This window comes from Oreochromis aureus, linkage group 6 (assembly GCF_013358895.1).
Source record: "Oreochromis aureus strain Israel breed Guangdong linkage group 6, ZZ_aureus, whole genome shotgun sequence".
NCBI classification, from domain to species: domain Eukaryota; kingdom Metazoa; phylum Chordata; class Actinopteri; order Cichliformes; family Cichlidae; genus Oreochromis; species Oreochromis aureus.
Window position 1 is genome coordinate 23,791,596 of NC_052947.1, and position 22,340 is coordinate 23,813,935.

Genomic DNA, 22,340 nt, shown 5'->3' on the forward strand with positions numbered 1-22,340 from the left:
TACTGAAGCCGTATTTTGGGGGGGGTTGTCGTTGTTTTTTTTGTGATTTCTAGTTTGCGATACAAAAAAATCATTTTAAAAGTATATAAAATGTATTGGTCAGCTGACAATAGCTGGCAAAACATAACTAATTTAAGTAAGAAAAGTCAAAGTTTGAATAATTTTCGTTTCTCAAAACTGTCTGTTATAATCGACTTAATCCTTCTACTTAAAAAAAATCCTTCAATTTCTTTTTTTATCTGCAAACCTATTCAGCTTTCTAAATACCAAGCGGTGCAACTGACTTCATTGGAGTGTGATTGCATATCTGTTAACAGTTCTTGACAAATCCCTAATGGCACTAAAGTGATAGACTCACAATAGACTCCTCTGTGTTATTCTTTCCTCCACTTAAACGACCGAACAAGCTGCCCCATTTTGATTGATTGGCCCCTAACTCAGTTGAACATGAGCAATCTGACCAGCTGTCCCCAGCTAGACAGAGAAGGCATACACTGACATATGGCCGGACGCCACCAGCCACAGCATTCCGCTGTTTCATAATTCAAAAGCTATTCCATCACCCCGTATGCTCCACCAGCATCTCACCCATCAGTTAATTAACCCTCTCATTTCCTCCATGCACACGGTGGCTACACAGACAATGGCTGCGTGTCAGTCAAGTTATGTTCAGAATTCAACAGGGCTGCATGCTCCCATATGTTCAGATAATGACAAAAAAACCTGTTCCCTCTACAAAGTCTGACAATAGCATAGACAATAGTGATTGCCCAAAGCATTGCCCTGTTTTCCTAACCTGTTTCCTTTAATTATCCTAATGTGTTGATTGGTTAATATATAATGAGCAAACAGACAGTAATGGTGCTAATTATCAGAACATATGTGATGCGTTTACACTCTGTATTCATCAGCGCACATAAGGTTTTGCAAGCATCATAGGCCCCACCTGAACCTGCTCACTGCTAAAATGATAAAAATAATCAAATCTTTTTTCTTTTTTTTTAAATGAGCTCAATATTTCCAATCCTGAACTGGTTATATCTCACTGGAGATGCTCTCTAGAAGATAAACAGCATCTGCATAAAACTGAGCAAAACATCAACAAAGAAACGAGATCAGACTGGATCCAAGTCTTTGGATGTACCTGCCGTTTCTATCCATCTCTGCTTAGTCATATCCGCTCAGCAGACACCTGCTAATTATCCTACAAATATAAACACACACTACATTTTTCAGCCTTGGCTATTTTGCCACCGCAGTTTTCCCAACATCTTGAAGAAAAAAGATAGATTTATAATTTATGTTATAACCGCATCGTTAATGCAGTTAACAGTCTCAACAACACTGTATTATTTACTGTATCAATAAGACAATCTTCTCCACATTAGTCTTACATGTATGTGTGACATGGCCTCGATGTCCCATATTTTTCTGCCCTGAATCTTCATTTCCTACAGGGTCAGCATTAACATAGCTGTCGCCAAAGCCGCCACACTCACACAGTCTATATTGCATGCATCCATGAACTAATTGATGTTGGGCTGATTCTGTGCACAAGGCAGCCTGACCCTACTGAGTGTGTGTGTGTGTGTGCATGTGTGTGTGTGTGTGTGTGTGTGTGTTAAGTCCCCTAACGAGAGTCCTGCCTGTCACAGCACTCCTCATTCGGGGATTCTCTCTATCACTAATGAATGCTGACCGGACTGGGCTACCTTGTCAACACGCGTCACAAGCACATGCACGCGCCTTCATACACACATTTTCACACACACATGCTTATCACTAGGAGACCAGATGCGCTACTCCCTCAGCCTCCAGGCAGAGTCTCAAATGTGTCCATGTTGCACTTGTAGTTTATCCTGTGAGCATGCCTTAAAGAATACCGTGTTGAAGCATGAGTATATGTGCATCATATCAGGCTAGGAGATAAGTAGTTGCAGTAGTTATATAAAACAAACCATCCGTTTAGATACTGTACTAAAATCAGTATTTTGTAATCTATCTTTATCTGTAGTTTTGCATTCACCATAATTAGAATAAAAGAAAATGGTTCAAAAATGGCTTTTAAAGAAAACATGCTCACTATTACTGAAGATATAAATAAAGAAAGAATAGGAGAAAAATGTAAATGCATGCATAGCCTGCTGAGTTTTTCTTCTTGTACCTATCCATCTATCTATCTATCTATCTATCTATCTATCTATCTATCTATCTATCTATCTATCTATCTATCTATCTATCTATCTATCTATCTATCTATCTATCTATCTATCTATCTATCTATCTATCTATCTATCTATCTATCTATCTATCTATCTATCTATCTATCTATCTATCTATCTATCTATCTATCTATCTATCTATCTATCTATCTATATTTGGTGTGCTATAACGGCAGAGGAAGAGGACAACTTGTGTTTTTTTTCTCCTTTTTTCTTCACTTAGTTTTTCTTCACCTGTTCTTTTCTTTCCTCTTTTTAGTTTCTTCATTTGTTCATTCTTTGCTCTGTTGGAGAGAAGTCTGAGCGGAACAAAGCTCAGGGGGCTATGCACCATGTTCAGTAAAATGGCATGTGTCCGCCAAGCTACGGTAAATTACCTCCAGTTGGCTTGCTAGGGTAACCACCATGGACCATTTCTACGTGTGTGTGTCTGTGTGTGTGATGGAAAGGGTTGGAATAAGGTTGTGTGGGTGATAGAGTGTGAGTGGGTATAGGTAGTGTTTCAAATTATCATCAGCACAGGTAGACAGGCTGGGAGAATTTTGATTAGAGTGACCATGCACACACACACACACACACACACACATTTAGGTAGCTAATTTGGCAGTGTGGAGCTGAAGAGATGACTAATCAGGATAGAACCTGGTGGGAGTCTGGCCTGTGGCCTATAATGAGAGACATAAGAAACAAGCACACACATTCAAGCAACAGGCGCGTGTATACACACTCATAGCAATTATGCACTGTGCAAACAGACAAAAGACATTCACATGCAGCAGGCACGCACGCATTCAAACACAGACCAGCATGAGTGATTGTGAATAGAAGGTCCTCCCTCACAATTGCTTGGTGCTGATGAAGCCTAAGATACTGATTAGCAGAGAGTGGCCCCTCAGTGTGACCAGAGGCTCAGGAAAAACATACTGTCAACTCCCAATAATGTGAATGTCTTGACGTCTCAACCACAACATGTATTCCTACTGTTGCATGTGTATGCATGTTTAGAGAAAGGGGGAGTTCACATACAAGGCCCCTCGGACCACATTAAAATCACAATTAAAATCAAGTCAGTGTCTCGTTGAGTTTAAATCTGGCCACCACAAACATGTGACAAACAGTCATGTCAGCTCATGTCTATTTTTTAAATCTATACATTTGGCCACTGCAGCAAGATGCAGTATGGTTACTACCACTGGACATTTGTTTTTAGCATGCACAGTACATACGTGCAGTCGAGCGCACACATGTCAGTACTCGGATGAAGGGCGGCTTCACTGTAGGAATGTGCACAATTGTCACCAGTGCCCCGAAGACAAGTGGCCTAGCTAGCAATTTATACAGTGCCAGTTGTAAATCCTTTGTATGTCAGTAGCAAAGAGCTGCGGAGTGCTTCAGCGTCGCCTTAAAGGTATAGGTCACCCCTACATCAGTATGGGTCACTGTGGTCTCAATTTGACATCCTCAGTGAAGTTGAACAACAGCTGTTTAGTACGATTTTTTTTTTAAATTCTCTATTTTTTTTTTTTTTCTATAGCAGCAGGGGACTCTATTAATTTAACTGCAACATTTACTCTGTTTTAACATGTCACGATCAGGGATAATAGCCTGTGGCAGAGCAGATCATGGCTAATTCAAGCCACCTTTATATTTTGCATGAGAAAAAAACATGCAAAGAAGGCTGGACCGCCCTGACAGACTAGTTTCCTCTGTTGCTGTTCAAAGAAGATTCAAGATTTTTCCCACAAGTACATTTTTATTTTTTAAAAGCTACATTTTCTTTTCAAATTATTTTCACTCATAAGAGTTCAAAGCTTTGGGCTAAGCACCTCATCCTCTCCATCCATGTTAGACATGCTATGCCCGTCAGAAAATTGCGTCTAGGGAGTCTCTGGCTTTGACCGGACCACTGCAGTTTCCGCATGGCTGCCTCTGGCTGCTCTGAGAACGCTCACAGAAATCTGATGCACCAAAACCAGCCTGAAAATCCACCACCAATGACCTCGTCTGTAAGGCACAGGCGTTTTGATTCTGTCTGCCTGGCAGCTAGATACCACACTCTGTTCTGCTCTGCTTTGCTCTGAACTTTCTAATGCTCCAATCTAATCAACTCTATATGCCCTCCCTCCCTCATGAGACAAGACGGGCTAAGGTGGAGACGTGCAAGCAAGAATTGAGATAGGAGGAGAAGCGGAGAAGCGGGGAGGGGAGGAGAGGAGAGAGGAAAAAGACGAAGGATTAAAGAGGAGGGAAGAAGATGGAGGAGGAGATTCGTGAAGAAGGTCGGGAAGGAAAACGGCTAAGAGAAATAGAGATAGAAAGATGGGATAAAGCGGGAGTGACACAGGGATGGAGACACAGAGGATGGCAGGAGGCAGTGAGAGAGAGGGAGTGCCAAAAGCGATCATAGCGATTTGAGCAGAATCTTAAAGCAAGTTAATAACGTAAGGCATTTATCTTTTTTCTCCTCCTTAGACTCTGCCCTAAAATATTTGGGGTTTCATAAAACACAGCTCTCTGACACTAGATAGTGATATAAAAAGTTCAACTGTCAAATGTAAAAAGAGACATAAAATTCAAACAGCACCAGTTCTGAAAGAAAAAATACACAATAACTATGGGTGAAAACTAAATATAACAGAATAACATCACTTTTTTTAGACCAGCTTTTCAAAGAATTTCAAAGAAACACAATATCATGCCATGGAAAAATATTATTTTAGAAAAAAAAATGACTTAAGCATGCTAAATCTAATCAATTACAGTAGCAAATTAAGGCTAGCTAAGGCAAAGTAGACTTTTTTGACATGCTTTATCACTTTAAAATATTTAATTTCAAGACAGCAATCATTATGAGACAGATACTGATGCTGTGACATCTATAATGTTACGGGGGGAAGGTAACTAGCTAGCCTAGTTACAACAAAGTCTTTTTGGACTCTCGAGAACAGGAATGTCAAAGTCATCTTACATCGGGGGTCAAATACAAGCTATTTGGATGTTAAGTGGGGCGAACCAAAGAAACTCGCTTTTACATCAGTCTAACAGTCTTTAATTACACATTAACTACCCATTGTACAAAACAGACATTTCTATTGTATATAGTGAAAAAACAGGAACTTTTCTGTCATCTAATCATTTATTTATTACTTAATTACTTTGGTGTAATAAGAATAGCTATGGGGGAGGCCTTTGTGAGCAGGAAAAGTTATAAAACTTAGTCAAAGTCCTAAATTTATCCTCTATCCTTTACATTTTCCAATGCCACCCATTGGCCAGATTTCAGGGCCTTGTGTTTCACACCCATGCTGTATAAGATTTGTTTATAATGTCTCTGGGAGATATGTTCTTTACAGATTTTCTCTTACTGTAAAAGCTATTTAAAGTTTCATAATTAAGTAACAACTGTACAGTAAATAGCTAGGTCCTGATATGTTCCAATGAGATCAAATGCTACCCATATACTGTTTGTAAAAGATCATAATAACAAGTAATATAGCTTGTAACTTCCACTTTCTGGGCTTCTGGCTTTCTTGGGAGGCATTTGCTTTGAGTTTCTTCTCCGTAAACTAAATTTCATGAGTTTAACATCATTTTTCTGAAAACTTTCCATGTGTTTGTATTGAAAAAGTTAAGATGACAGATATAGATCAATTTTTACCTTTCTTAAGGTTTCTATTATAGCAAAATATATTTCTTTGAGTTTTGAGTTTTTTCACATGTCATGTATACATTGCCATATTTGATGTGATACACCACCAGTTGCTTGCCATTTTTGGATGAAATACTCACTAACTACTAGTCAAGAGGTAGTAAAAGTGTGAAGATATGGAAAAGTGAAAATTGTGTCTCTTTTCCTTGGAACGGCAACAGTCTCCATTTCCGGTTTTTGTAGGACTTTTCACAGCTTCGCTACAGCTCAGAAAGCAGATGGATGGTGTTTATAGACAAGTCCATCACTTCCTTTCAAACCACGATTTCAGCAATCACAAGGAGGATTTCGTCTTACCGTAGGGGGGAATACACATTTTTCCTTAGCAATAGGTGGTTGCCGGAGGGCCACTGATCAATCCGTAGGCCTGTATGACTGAGGGCTTTAGCAATTGTTTTCCCAGTGACTCCCATCAACCTCTTGCCACCACTCTCAGCCATTCGGGGAAAACTCATTTTTCTAGAACGATTGGTGGTTGTCAGTTGGATGCTCACCACTCTCTAGGCCTAAATGACTGGAGTCTTATTCACTTGACCCTACATTGTCACCATGACTGTCACACATCTAAAATAGCAGACAAGTTAAGGTCACATGGTTAGTGTTCACATGTCCACATAACCTTAAAAAAGGGACATCAGAGCACCATGAAGCACTTTCCTTGTAAGAAAAACATAGGGTAGAACAGATCGAGGGTTTAGGTTGGGATAAGTTGGACACATAGCATCCTGGGATTCCCAGGTAGATCCAGATGTGGTTTAAAAAACCACATTTACAGGCAATCTGTGGGCTTGCCATCACTGTAAGTGATCACTCTATTAAGACTTCTGAGTATGGGAAATGCTAACCCCTGCAAACTAGTATATTCTCACATATGTGGAACTGCAGCTTGTATGCTGAAAAATATTAAACAGCCCACTTGGCGGTGTCGAGATTCACCAGATTAGTCATGAAGAGCCAGTTTACTCAGTTCTCGACAGCTTTTAGCGCCTGTTAGTTTTGATTTACAGAAAAAAAAAAATTAATAGCTTTTATGCTTTTACAGTTATTTCACTCATTATTTCCGCTCTCATCGTAATACTTTAGCTTTCAGATGAGTTAGAGTTTCGCTCATCCAATGCTAAGAATACGCAGAATCAAAACAATTATCAGTGAAAACTGATTTCATAACTTATCTGCTTTATACAACCCACAGATTAATGTGGAATACTATTTGACTCCCACCTCATACCAGCAAATTAGGTTAGTTCACTGAAATACTCAAAACACTCAAAATATATCAAAGTACTCAATGCATAGAGCAGAAGTCCAGTTTATGGTTGGCCTACTTTTAGGCTTAGCTAATGAAAAAAACAAAAATATAAATAAATCCATACCCAAAAAATGGCTGTGCCCCATGCAAATATCCAAATAACAAGCACACAGTCCCGTGCACACACGCGCATGTAGCCATTCAATTCTGCATGGCATTACAGCTGAGTTCCCCCATAAGAGGGGAGTTAATAGTGTACAAAACTGCCTCTGATACAATCAATTATGTCAACTACAGACACAGTGATGCTGATTCCAGCGCCACTGATGTTGTTTTCCTCCCTTTGATTCATCTGTCTTCTCCTTCATACTACCTTTTTTTGCTCCCCCATTGCCGTCTCCCTCTCCTACTCCCTGTCACTGCTCTAAACCCAGTACTGTCACAACGGATCCATCAAAGGCTTGCCTTAAAGCCAGAGGCAGCGCGCGGCAGAGTTTGTGTATGCGTGTGATTGTGTTTGCGGGTGAAGAAGAGAGAGAGAGGGGAAGGGAGAAAGTTGTCCTGTACAGTACCGAGAACAGCCACCTCAGCAGTGAGTGATGCTGCATTAAAGCGGAGGCAGACAAACAGCCAGCAAACGACTCTCGTGACCTAGATTTAAACCCCCATGAACGAGCTGGGCTTGGTTAGCAAGAGAAAATGCTCAAAACCTCATCTTACATTTGAGCTTTATTATCCATTTGTCAATTACTTTTCTTCAATTCTGTTCTCTCCATCCATTTATTTTCATGCCCTACTGCTATTCTCCATCCAGCCTTGTTTACTTCTTTGCTTGCACTCTGTCTCTATGCTTTTTTTTCTTCTTGCTTACATGCTTGCATGTCCTTTCTATCCTCTGCCATCCACTTGCCCGCGTTGCTCTATGAACATTTTATATTCTCATCATCCTCAGGTGCTCTACACCCACTGTTTTCCATTTTAAACTACTGTAAGCTCATATGAAAGAGGCTGGTAGGACCAAAATAATGAGACTCCTGCTACTCTAATTTTAGACCCCAATACTCTTTCAGAAACACGTGCATTCAAGTATTTCAAAGATTTGTTCAGAATCAGCAAACTCAGCAAACTCTGTGGTTTCCACTGATTCAGTTAGGAGGGGAAAAAAGTGATTTTTGCATAAGACATTAGGACCAAACCTTTGCTCTTGCATTATAGAGCAGATATGAACTGTGTATATCAGAGTCTTGAAATATTTATTCAAAAAGGCCTTTCTGGGGTGCTTACAGTGCTGTTCATAAATTAAAAATGCATAAGCACCAACACTGGTATATAAATATAAAAGGAGGCACTTAATGTTGGATTGTCTGACTGCTGAGAAAATGGCATCGGAAGCACAGAAAGATCTACCTAAGAGAAAAAGTACATCCGTTTGCAGACTGTCACCTTGACTTATGTGTAGGAAAATGCGCCTGGTGGACACAGATAGAAATTTCTCCCTTCACATATCACGGAACACATTAAACATTACAGTCTTTTTGAGTCACTATGACTGCAATGCTGCTCAGAGCCGTGATGCGTATAAAATGTCTCATGACAGATGTCCACACTGATAGGGGAGTATTTGTCAGCAAACACTTTTGTTAGATATTACATTTTCACTTCTCCCTGGAAACAAAAAAAAATAAAATCTAAACTGAGGAAGAGATTCTCTTCAAAGTTTACTGGGATTGAGGAAGCACAGTGGTGGTTATTCAGTGCTAGAACATCACCTGGAACATTATTGCATAAAAATCAAGACTTATTACTGTTCTCTGCAGGACTGAGGCTGAGCTTTAGTTTTCAGTTTGCAGGGCAAAATGGTTTGCCGCTGCATTCGATTTGAGTCCTAACCCTCATCAGTTTCACAGAGGAAGCTATAATAATCCTTCATGTTATCAAACATATGTTAAAGACCTATTCTGGAGTAAATCTGCACCCACGTGAATTGCATCTGCCATTTTTACAATGACATTCGATTCAATGAAATGCAACCAGTGTTTCGTGATTGCACGGCGACGTGGATATTTTTTGCACTGACACAAACCACAGCTGTTGCATTTTTGATAAGCTGCATCCATCACTTCTCCAAAATAGCATAAAACCGATGATACAATGAGCTCCAGCAGGATGTATGGGTGGTGATTTTGAAGCAATCAATGGGGACAGCAAAGGTAAACACAGTGCTAAATGTCAGCTATGGTGATTGCGCTGCCACAATATCACCTCGGGCGGGAGACCCAAATAACCAAAATCAATAATCTAATCATTTCATATTCAAATCACGCAGGGTAGAGGTCTGGATCTTATTGCAGTTTCATATCCCTGGTGTGCTGATATATTCCAATCAACAAACCAGAGCAAGCAGATGCATTTAAAATAGAATAATTCAATGAGGCTGGTGGGTGGTTCGCAATGTCTGAAATAAATGTCTATTATTTTCACTAGGCAGTGTTGAAACACTTGTAATATGCAAATCTACATGTACATATACTTTAGTTGTTATCGCTGCAATGTAATAGACACATTTGAGTATGTGCAATTACACTGTCCGGACACAACGTAACGCCCATTTATGTTAAAAAAAAATTACACATTAGTAAGTACAAAGTGACAGAATAAGTTATTTTATAGAGTTACAAAGTTCAAATAAAAGAAACCCAGGGTCTGCAAAACTATTCTCACTTGTTTCATCAATGCTTTATTGTGCCAGTAAGAAATATTTGATCAAAAATTAATCTTATGCCGCTCAGATCTTATATTCCGGTTGTAGCTAGAGGTCTTCAGCATCGATTCCCTTTCATAACTGTAGTCATTCTGGATAGATCCACGTTCCTAAAACATGAACTGAATGTGAGGATTACACGTGGATCCTTGTGAGGTCTGCGTCTTTCTTTACAATAACTGAATACACACACGCACAGAGCACATTCACCGCATTTAATCCTCTATGATAATGGATATATCCGTAGATTTGACATGTGAAACACTGGCACAGCAACAGGTCTGCTTTTAAACTATTAACTAGAACAGTAAGATTTTAATCTCTGACCAATGCGTCTTTTCCAGCTGTTGCTTTCAAAACGCATTAGAGTGAAATAAAGCGTATTTCATGGTTTAGATGTCTGTGTGTGTGTGTTTAACCGTTGTCGTGCTCCCAGAGGTATCAAACAAGTCTGCTTGCACGAACAGAGTTACGATAACGCGTGTTTTTGTTGGAATCCATGCTGATGCATCCAAATAGAACAACAAATCTCTACAGTATACGATAGGGATAATTGAACTGGTAAACACACACATGGAAGGAAAACATCTGTGAGTGCATCTGCTCATCATCATACCAAGCCCGTTGGAAATCTGCATTCTCAATATAGTCTACTTTATAGAGTTTATTGACTCATAAGCAAAACATCCCAAATAGGAGAAGACACAGTAGGGAAGAAACAGTGATAGTAACTGCCATAACTTGTTTTGTTTCTTCGCACAAATAAGACGGCTTATCCTTCCTGGAATACGGTGGCCTTAAATAGCTGCCTTTTTTTCCAAGTTGTTGACTGAGAGCATCTCTGTGGGCTATTCCCTGTTGTCAAGTGTGTGTGTGTGTGCATGCACTTCTGTGTTGCACGGGGTGTGCTGGGGGTTGTACCAATCCACTCAGGTGGCAATGTATTTGTGCTTGTAAGGGGTATACATGTGGGTCTTTGTGCATTTACGTCAAAACCGCATGTGTATTTGATTATTGTGTAGGTGTGTGTGTGTGTTTGCTCCCCAGGTGCACTCGCTTGATCTAAGGAGGGATGAAAGAGTGCATAAAGGAAAGAATGATACTTTAAGCACAGTAAACAGGATGCAGAGCCACCAGACGGCAGCAAATATCAGACAGCAAACGCTAAGTCCAACAGAATTTCTCCAGACTGTCAGATGTGAATACACCAAATCAGCAAAGAAACTGTAAACACTCAAAGCTGAAATAATGGCTGAAAATGTACCACATTTGTAAGCTATCAAGTCACGCGCTTCATTTAGCCCGGCTCATTGACTGGGAAAGAACACGTTCATGTTTGCCTCAATGGCTGAGCAGGAAAGAAGGGTGGACCACATTCACGCATTAACTCAGTCACACCTGGGAGCTCGTTCAGCACAGCCACACAGTCTCACACTACTGGAGTTGGAGAAACAGTTAAAGGTTAATGCCCATAGGTCGCAGCCCTGATGGTAGTTGTTGAGGGATTTAAACTGCCGGGATTTTTCCAGCTACTGTACCCATACAGATTTTAAACCGTGACCTTTCAGTCACAAGCTCATTTCCTCTGAGCCTATCTGTCACTGCGGGTCAATACATGGCTGGTGAGGATAAATGCAGAGATGGTGTAGACATGGTCATGCAGTCTTTTATCATTTTTTTGTAACATTTTCTTCTTTGTTAATAGATGAATGGGACTGCAACTAATGATGATTCATTATCAAATTACAATACGTTTTCTGTTAAAGAAAAGCAGATTTATAATTTCTCACAGTATGAAAATACATGCTGAATAATGCTGAGTAATTCATTGCATTCAACCAAAACACTTCATATGTGCAAAACGGAAAAAAAAACATGCCTAATTATTGGATGATTTGTTCATTTGATCCATTTACAAATAATAATTAGATTTAATTTTGCTTGTTTTAGCATTTTTAGTAATTCAACAAGAAGGAAACAAAAATGTGTTTATCTAATCTTACATTATCTTGATGAAATTCAATAATATATATTACCCCGTAGCCCCATTAGAGAGAAAGAACTCCTCATCTCCCAGGTCTAGTGCTTCAGAGACATCTGTGTCACACCCAGCCCTGTGTATATTTTTCCGAGTATGCACTGGATGCGTGGGCTTGCGTGTGTCTGTTTGTGTGCAATGTGTACACAGAACAAGGCTGAGTCTAATTGCGCAAGTCCATCTGCTGATTTTGGAAACATGGCCTCTATCTAACAGACACAAACGGTACAGACAAAAACACACAAGCACAGACAACACACACACGCGCGCGCACGCCACAAGTGCCTGTCTCAAAGCCTCGACTTGGACCCTGGATAATTTGCACCCATTTTATGGCAGCTGTGTGGACCGCATTGACTGGCATGGTTTACAATATGGACCCTATTGTCTTTGAATAAAGGCCTCTCAACACAAGGCAAAGGTCATGTTATAAGACAATGAGCCTGCATTCACTGGGGTGGCAGCAAGGGAGAGTGTGTGTGTGTGTGTGTGTGTGTGTGTGTGTGTGTGTGTGTGTGTGTGTGTGCATACGGATCTGTGTAAGAGAGATTGAGAGAAAAAGAGAGAACAGAGACTAATTTGTGTAAGTGGTGTTACAGCTAGAATTTTAATTATCTTTGTATTTTTCTCAAATTCGTTTTTTTCTTCAATCATAAACTTTCCAGAATATATTTTCTGTGTCAGGTTTACAGGTGCAAAGCTTGTCAAGACTGTCACTTTTCTTAAATTCAGTTTCACACTTGATATTTAATTTTTGTTAACTTTGCAATGAGTGACTATATTGTGCATGACTGCACCATATCTCGCATTCATCTGCTCGTTTATCCAAGCGTACTGTTTGTGTACTGCTATGATGTGTTACTCAGTATACATGTAATGACTGTTTAACCAATGACACTTCACGGATTTCGTTTCAATCTGCACTCTCATTAGAAATGCGGTGAATGAAGGTTGTGTGTTTGTTCGTGTGGACCAGGAAACACCTGTTTGACGCAGAGAAAAAAAAAGCACATCCTCCATACGAAGAATGATATATCCCATTTCCTGTTGTTCTTTCTTTTTTACTTATTGTCTCAGTGAAATAAAGACAAAATGCGGCCTTGTGATCACAGAATTAGATTTTAAAGCAAGCATTCAGAGTCATGTGAGAGTCGAGGAAGGAAAGCATGCAGAGTCACAAAGACCAGACAGGAAGGGCATTGAGGTGGTCACACTCACATATGCTGCCTACACAATCAAAACTCAAACGGGCATGCACACAGTAACATTAATAATTACACAAATGAAAAATTTAAACATATTAAAATGGACTCAAATGTTTTTGTTGGGTTTTTTTGTGCTAAATGACCCACAAAATTTCTAAACTGGCTTTCTGATTTATGCAAATGTTATCTTGGCTTGTCTTTTATTTCACATCCATGCAGTCGGAAACTTCAGTGAAATGAGAGATTAAACTTAACAATGTGACACAGAGACCCTAAAGACTAAATAAGGGAAGCAGAAGGAGTTTGAGAGAGAGGCTGTCCTCAGTCTCATTACTCTGAGCCAATTCAATCAATAACAAATAGGATCTCACATGTAAACATGACCTCAGGGCTTTTTTTACAGCAAGGATGCAATATATTTTTTCTCTGAGTAAAAAAAAAGAAAATGTAAAAACTGATGGCAACCAGGATACTCCGATAAGCTGTCAGTACCCAGGAACTGCACCCTCCTCGATTACCAATAAACTGAATGTGCAATTCATCAGCCCAACTCTAGGAGACAGTATTTCTAATTAAAAGGAAGCTCGTAAATTCGACATTTTACAGGTCCTGCTCAGCTTGTAAATACACTGTAAATAACCCATGTTGAGTGGCTTCATGGGCAGATGAAGGTCTGGATTTGTGGCAAACTCCAGCTGATGCCTTCAATGAACACCAGGCTGATTGCAGTTAATTCAAATTCACTTTTATTCCCAGTGGGCTAACGGAACCCACTATCTCTACATATCTAATTCTATTCCTGTTGCATTCACTGCATATTGCGTGTTGTTCTGTATTCTTTTTGAAGCTTAGTTAAATCTGATTGGATTAGCAGTTTCAGAGGACGCATTTGTTGGGCCAATTAGAGCACTTCCTGGCACAGATGGAACCATGAGACCTCCGGGGAGAACACTGGGTCATATTTGGGTTCTAAAAAAGCATAATGCATACTGTAGAGTCGGCAAAAACAACGCACCAGGTGTGTGTACATACTTGCGTGACTATACCCGTGGCTTAAAAAAGCCTGCTGTAAACAAGAACGAATTCTGAGTCAACATCCCTGGTTAACCACTGTTTAAAAATTATTACAGTGTGAAATAGTGTGCATTCAATCTTGATGCACAAATACAGACACACGTGCCATTTTCTTACCTGTTACTGGTGTACTTTGCTTTGTCAAAGTGAAATGAAACTGGTGAGAATCACATCTCAGTGCCAGCCGGATGTTCCAGTTCTGCAGACACGGGAGAGAGAAGAGGGAGGGACACAAAGGGAGTAAGGAGGAAAGAGGAAGAGAGAGAGAGAGAAAACGGTGGGGGTTATTCGAGCTCAGTGAACTGAAATCCCTGTCATTTTTTACAATAGAGACAGATAGCTATAATATGTGGTGAATGTGGGGTTCAATGTGAATAATGGCCCCCCTCCAGATTGTGTGAATAGCCATAACCCACTCAACACAAGAACCAGACAGTTCACAAGCCACTTTTACTTCTGATTGCTTGTTTAGTATTTGTGTGTCCTTGTATGTGCATACACGTGCACACGTGTGTGTGCGTGTGTGCTCTGTCTCATAATGACCTCTTAAGTGTCAGGGTATCAAAGTCTATAATGGTCTGTCTATGCGCTCGCTGGCAGTTTACAGCTAAAAAGCTCTCTCATGCCATGATAACTGGTTTATATGGGTGGCATTTCACAGCCAAATGCCAGAGACACTTTTCAGAAAGGGAAATTGTTAGCTCTGTTTCCAGAATTCAGAGAGGCAGTTATGCATGGTTAGTGTTACGTATCTTTTTGTAAATTTGTTTTTTGTTCTTTTTTGTATTTGTCACTGCATCTTTGTTTGTATTTTTGTTTTCACGTCTTTCTCTCTCACACTCTCTCTTTCGTTATTATTATTAAGATTAGAACAACCTTTTTCTTTTTCCCTTTTCTCTCTCCCTTTCTCTTGCTCTCCACCTTCATCTCCACCTATAATCCCAACTTCTTTCGAGATAAACTTTGTACCAATATAACCAACCTCAGTGTGTGTGTGTATTTGTGTGTGTGTGTGTGTGTTATTACTCTGTGTACAGTGTCTGAAATTGCACATGGTTTATGCATGGGGAGGCTGATAAAACGAAAAGCAACAGTGTATATACTGTTTTGACTTGAATTTTCTTTTAGACAGTCTTTATCTGTGCGCATTTTCACTGTCACGCAAGACATTTGTCAGCCGCATTAACACACATCTATGCAACGTGTGAAACCTCTGTGGAGCGCTCAGGCAGGGCTGTGGAACTGGGTCTATCAGCCAGTAAAGCAGGCCAGGAGCAATGTCTCTATGGTTGGGTGGGCAAAGACAACAAAAGATGGATTCACTGTTCTCTATTAATGTAGTTGCATGTGTCTCTATGTATTCATGTGACTAAAGTGCATGAATAGTGCTACAGACAACAGAGAACTAGTGACATTAATTTTGGTTTTAAGCTCCTTCGACTATCCAGCACCCTCATTCGTATCTCTGTGAACATGGTTAGTCATACAGAGATGATCAAGAATGGTGGAATCAGCAAATAAGGAGTGGTGGAAGAGGGATCGAAAAGAAATGGTGAAAGACCATATTTGTGTAAGCAGCAAAACAGGGGAAGGGATTTTTTCATTACAACTCATAAACAGCAGCAAGTGCAAAAGAGGAAAAAGAAACAAAGATATAGCCAGCGCAATAGTGAGAGCACACAACACTGGTACACCACCAGTTTGTCGCATCCCTACAGAGGAAGTCTTAAATAAAGTCTAATTTAAGTTTCCATGAAACACACAGGGAAAACTACAACTAGATAAAGTAGATTTTTGGTATATTTTTTCCTTGCAATCACACTAACCCTGTAAACACTGGAATTACATTGACACTGAATGTAATTTACTTCCTATTTCCAGTGCCATTATAAGAAGTAATGTTCCCTTATTTAATTTGGAAAGTAGGTATGTTTAGTATGTGTTTGCTGATGGGCCCGTAGTAGAGCAGGTACCTGAATCAACACGTAGGATAACTATACCAAAATCCAAAAAATGCAACAGTTGCTTTCTGTAGCAGTTACCTTAGGCAGCGTAAGTACAGAGGCTGCAATTCTTACGAAACTAATGCGGGCAGCATATGGCTACAAGCATTGTATTCTATCGCTGTATGCTGAAAAAGAAGGGCTGGCACAAGGACAAGAAAAACTGCAGATAGCAGAGGAAAAACAACATAGAAGACTGAGACTAATGCAGCTGTTGTGATAGCTCCATCAAGAATTGAGTATGGTTTTGTGCTTTGCGTTCAAATGCCTTTGGCATGAAGATCTTGACAAAGGTGTGATAAGCTTTGATCTAATTCATTCACTGAAAAAGAACTGTACACAACAATACTATTGTCAGTGCACTCAAAATTGTTTCAAACCAAGGGTAGAAATGATTCCATTCCACTCACACTAATGAAAATTGAGTAAGGAAGCACCTAAATCGTTACAGTATGAAAATTGGGGAAGCATCTGGCATCTAGATCTTGGCAAAGAATTGAATCTGACTGGGAATCAGTTCATATTAACAACATTAGTGCACAGCTCTACCAAATGGGTGATTTTATGTTTACATGTATTCTACAGTGAACAAGTGACTGTAGCATATTTTTCTTTGCACAACCAGGATTACAAACACTTCTACACAATGTCATAGGTGAATCGACGTATTCGTAAACATTATGTCACCAATTCTTTCTCAAGACTTTTCATTTTGATGGCACTGGCAGTTTTATTGACATGGATACTTGCTTTTGCGCGGTATGGATAATCAATTCTGTGCATGTGACGTGTAATTGTTTTTGCAGGCTATCCACTAGGTTTTGCAGTTTGCACAACATCCAAAAATTGCGATCCTGAAATAGCTCTTTTATTTTAACTTTTTTTTCTTGAGACAGAGAGAAAGAGAGACAGAGCTGGCATCACCCTAAAGCCAAACATGTTCCAAAGGCTAAGTGTTAGCTAACCTCAAATGTTTAAGCTAATGTAACGATGCTAACTTTATACCTCAGAGTCACAGGCCTAACCTAGGCCAATATAGGGCAGTTGAAAAATTTCTAGTTTCTCTCTTTAGTTGCTGGTGAGTGTTTCAAGAAAAGAGGGAACAGGAAAAGATTTAAAACAGTCTGAGTACACTTAAGGTGATAAATGCAGGACTTTGATCAAATGAATGTAAGAGGGGCCTCAGATAGAGAACAGTTGTAGCTATAGCTTCAGGCTAAGCAGGGGAACTGATCAAGAGGACTCTGGGGATGGGGTGAATGAACAATGGATGGATGAGGGTTTTTTTAAGGTCTCAAGGCTCAATGTCTTTCTAAAAAAAAAAAACAGAGTAGATTCTACATGATAGATGATCCCCATTTTCCCACAGTAAAACAATTGTGTTTTCTATTATGAGAGGCAGTGGCTGTATTGATGTCCAGTGTCATCCCCATTATTCATCAGCTCTCTGTATGTAATTAGGATGATGCTACAGTATGCTTTCATGATGGTTTTTTTCATGTATTACGCTCTGTAATTATGCTTTAAGCGACCAATTGCATCATAACACAATGGAAATTGTGCTGATGCCTGTTGGCGGAGATTTATGGCAAATCCAAGCCATCCAAGGCCTTTCTTTAAAGGGCGGAGTCCCCTATATATTCATTTTAAAACCGCAATTCTCTTCCTGTCCTTCAGCAGACTCTCTATAAGCACGGGGAATGTGGAGCAATAGTGTATATGGTTTACCCAGGCGTAAAATTAAAGACTCTTCTCTATGTGGCCCACATAAATCTTTGAAAGAGGGAGGGAAAGAAAGAAAGGGAATCAGGAACGTAGGTGTACATGATAAATAAAACTGGTTGATTTGTCCAGATACTGTGAACCGCTGAACTGTAATCAACTTTGCTTAACTCTGGACAATGAGATATTTCAATACATGATTGCACAGACACATCCAGACATTTCAGCACACGCATGCACCACATATATCATTTTAACCATTATACATAGCTTAGAGTAATTCCCAGACATATGTTTTCACGCAGAGATTGGTTTTATAAGACCAAATATAATTTATCAAACACTTCCTTTACTCTAAATATCCTCTCACACTCTTCTAGGTCCGTGTACTGAATGCCATCTCATTTATCACACATACAGTCTGAGTGAGAACCAATCAGAGTGTTCAAAATGCATGTAAGCACACTTAAAGAGACTAAGAGTACAATGTCTCACATGGTTAGAAAATAGACATGCGGTGCATGGAAGTTATTGCTCCAGGCCAGTAAGTCGTAGTGGTAGTCATCTGTCTTTCGCGACACTACCATGTATCATGTAAAACTGCGACATGCCAAAAAAAGCGTGGTGGTTATATGTCAGATGAGTAGCACTGAACTGGATAGATTATTTTAGGGTCATAAGACATGTGTGTAAGTAACCAAGTAGATTTAAGCTCAGTTCTTGATTATTTTCTTCTTTTTTAGAATCAACCAGTTAAAAAGGATTCAACCTTGGACAGAGTAAAAGGCTATAATCACATTCCGCCCGCTCAATAACACTGGGACTGAGACAAAATGCCGCAAATAATGTAAACATATATTATCAAGGCATTGATCATTGCTACATCTGCTAATATCTTTGTTCCATCAAGAATGACTATCTAGTCACCCTTGCCCTTCTTCAGCCTATCATACTACACCACCAGCTAAGCTCCAGATCAATACTCCCTGGCATTCATTCACACTCTCAAAGACTTGGAATGAATATGCTATTCGATATCAATCATGATCACAACTGTGCCAATGAACAAGCACAAGAAATGACGGTTTTGTCTTTCCTTTTCCCTTTTTCTTATTTACCATCAATGACCAGTCCCATCAAAGTGCTTCAAGTCAGATCTTTCAGCCTGGTTTATGCTGAAAGGAACCAGATGAACAGGGAGTGGAAGATCTATGTAATGCAGTTAAAGTAAAAGCTCAGTAAGCAGGAAATTTAAGAGGGGCCTGGGGATGATGGTATTACAGCAGACGCTGATTGTGGACAATCTGCTGAAGAAGGAAAAGATATGGAAAATATCACTGCATGCAGTATTGTAGATATAAGAGACTGGCAACTCTTGAAAAGGATGAACTGCAGCTATTTAACAATATGAAATCATTTAAATGTGTAATAAAGTGTAAATGTTACTTGTAACAGTAAATAGTGCTCAAAAAACAATGAAAGCAGAATTCCCCTTCCATTGTCTCAGCACCTGAGTCAATGAAGGGAACCAACCAAGTCCTTTATTTGCACCACTGAATAAGCCTTTAAACAATCCTGCATTTCAAACGCTGCTGTAGTTTCCTCCATTGATAAGAAATACTGTGTTATATGATGGCGCTGAGAGATTTAGGCCCCCAGCATTGTGATGACCTCATTGTTCATTGCCCCATAATTCAAATCTATCCGCTGTGTTGCATCACATTGTGTATGACTCATTTCCATGCAACCTATTCTCTAAACAACCACGGCCTCCTCAGCACGCTATAGTCAACCACTCAAACAACAAAGCAGAGAAGTTCCCATCAATACTGTGGCGACTGGCTTAACACTTAACGCACACAACAGCGCAATGTTTAAATGAACTGAACTAGGAAGAGAAGGGGAGGTGATGGGTGCTATTGTAAATGATTTCCTGCAGAGACCAAAATAATCGGCAGACCTTTGAGTGGGCTTCTTACAATCACTCTGGCCTTGTACACTGATTCTCCGCTCGGCTCCCTAATGGCACTGTGTGTGTCACTAAATATACAGCTGCAGGCAATGTCTATGGACGTCTCTGTGTGAGTGTGTGAGCTTATGCATGCGTGTGTTTGCATACAAACGTAAACGTACGTGTGTTTGAGAGAACCAGAGAAAGTGGTTGGAGCTGATGTGTACAATATTAATGTGTGTTCAGAGTATCTGCAGGAAGAAATTCATGTGTATGTGTGCATTTCTGTTGAGTGGTGACAGCTATGAGTGGTGCACAGGGAGGTGAAGCACACAGAGGAAATGTGTGAAGATACGTAGACTGGAAGGACAAGCTCTCGCTTTGTAGAATAATAATAACAACTTCATAGTGAATGCAAGCTTTTAAAAATCGGTGGGGTGTGGACACATTTAAAAAGCAACAGCTTAGTCATAGACATTTATTGCAAGCTATTGACTTGTTTGACATGACCAAAGGTTTCAGCATCTTTCACTCAGTTCTTCCAGATAATGTCGATACTGTTTTTTAAAATAATTTTTCACACAACAGATATCATTACATAGAAAAAGTAAATACGTCCACGTCTGAAAGATGTTTAAGGGTTTGATTACATCATAAATATCCTATAAAACTCAATTTCATCTTTGCAAGCCATGCTGATTTCTCCATTGTCCTGTTCAACTTCAACTTTCAGACGTATCTTCAGTCTTTGATATAATGCAGAATTCAGAGTTGAACTACTTACTGCAATCTAATAAGGACAAACAATTCTATCTGTCCAGAGAACATAGTTGTAAACTGCCTTTCCAGTTTGGGAAAACCATAAAATAATGAATATACAGGCAAAATATGACTGTAAACACACCCGCTTTGACATCAATAGTTACTTGGAGAGCCTAAGTTTCTTTCTGCATAAACACTCCACCGCTGGGATCTATTTGTTAGGGCTGCAGTATACAGGACAAACTCTAACATCTCTGAGACAGCTATAGATGAGCTTCCTGACAGGAAAAGTGAGTGATGACACTATAACAAAGATAACACCAGACTCTACATGTTAGAGGTCGGTCGACTTGGGATCTAACCCGAAATCTTGATTCTGATCCTGAACCTTGTGTGATAAATCTAGATAGGTCTATGTCCATGCATTTTAAAAGTAAATTTAATATGTCAAGTTTATGTTTAATTTGTCTGAAAGCATCATCTTCATATTATTTTATGTATTAATACTGTTTCAAGTGTTTGCTTGTCTAAATACGTTCAAAAAGTCAACAACTTTCAAGGGCTGTGCTTATCTTTTCAAAGAACTGTAGTTTGCCGGCTTATATCAAATTTGGAGAGTAAAGCAGAAAAAGCCCAAAGACATAAACACAAACATTAATTCTCTTTATTCTTCTAGTCTTTGAGTTACTAAATTTCCAGTCATTGTAAACACACTTTTCAGACTGTTACCCATAATAATGGTGCACAAACCGAATAAATGTACCATGAACAGCCTCCTCTCTCCTCTTCAAGACAGCACTATAGTGTGCAGCCAATAAAACCATGTTAAATAAAACTCAATTATGACAACATAAAAGTTGGGTCTCAAATAAATTTTACACTGACTCAACAAACAAGACAAAAAAGTCAACCGGTCAGAAAAATGTGTATACATCTGGCTTTGAAAAAACATAACTGTAAAATCTGACATTGATTTTACCCACTTAAGCACCTGAAATTGATTGGTTAAAAGGAAAGATGGTGCAGTGCAAGCCATCAGCCTCTTTAGATTATTTTAACGATGATGGAAAGCGTAGGCTATTTTATGTAATATTCAATCTCTTTAGGAGTTTTTATGTTTGGAAGGTTGGAAGGTAGGGAAGAGCCAGAAAACATCACCACAACACAAATTTATATTATCATAATAAATGGCTGAGGGGTGATCATTCTTAAAATTGATTTACACTGATTGATTTCTCAATTATTTTTATCCCACATGAGCCTTTTCACAACCCAAGGTCCTTGGGCTTGTTTGTCTGTTATAAAATTGTTGATTAAAAACAAAATGCAATCAAACCTTAAGGATGGTTCAGGGGTGCATCAAAGAACGTATCATTTTTTATCCATATGTCGACGAGTGACCCTGCTGTGTCTCTGAAAGTTATCAACTTAATAAAAACTGAAAATTAAAAGAAAAGCAGCAACATCGTGGTTCTCGAACATGAATCATACTGGATGTTTTTCAACATATTCTAGTCTCATTTTAAATGGAACACCCATAAAGCTTTCTAACTAATGATTCTACCATAATGCATATTTAATGTATGAAAATAGCTGGAAACTGCCAGAAAATAGTCAAAATATCAATGTTTGGCATTTTTCTTG

General features: G+C 39.3%; 1 protein-coding gene across 5 annotated transcripts in view; it reads right to left on the bottom strand.

Annotated features, from left to right (window-relative positions):
* The window catches only part of adgrl3.1 (adhesion G protein-coupled receptor L3.1), a 120,108-nt gene that overhangs the window by 91,768 nt on the left and 6,000 nt on the right, over positions 1–22,340 (bottom strand). For all 5 annotated transcript variants that reach the window (XM_039613556.1, XM_039613555.1, XM_039613558.1 and 2 more), the window contains exon 2: positions 14,376–14,457. The gene's annotated coding sequence lies outside the window, so the exon portion shown is untranslated. The remainder of the gene's footprint in view (positions 1–14,375; positions 14,458–22,340) is intronic.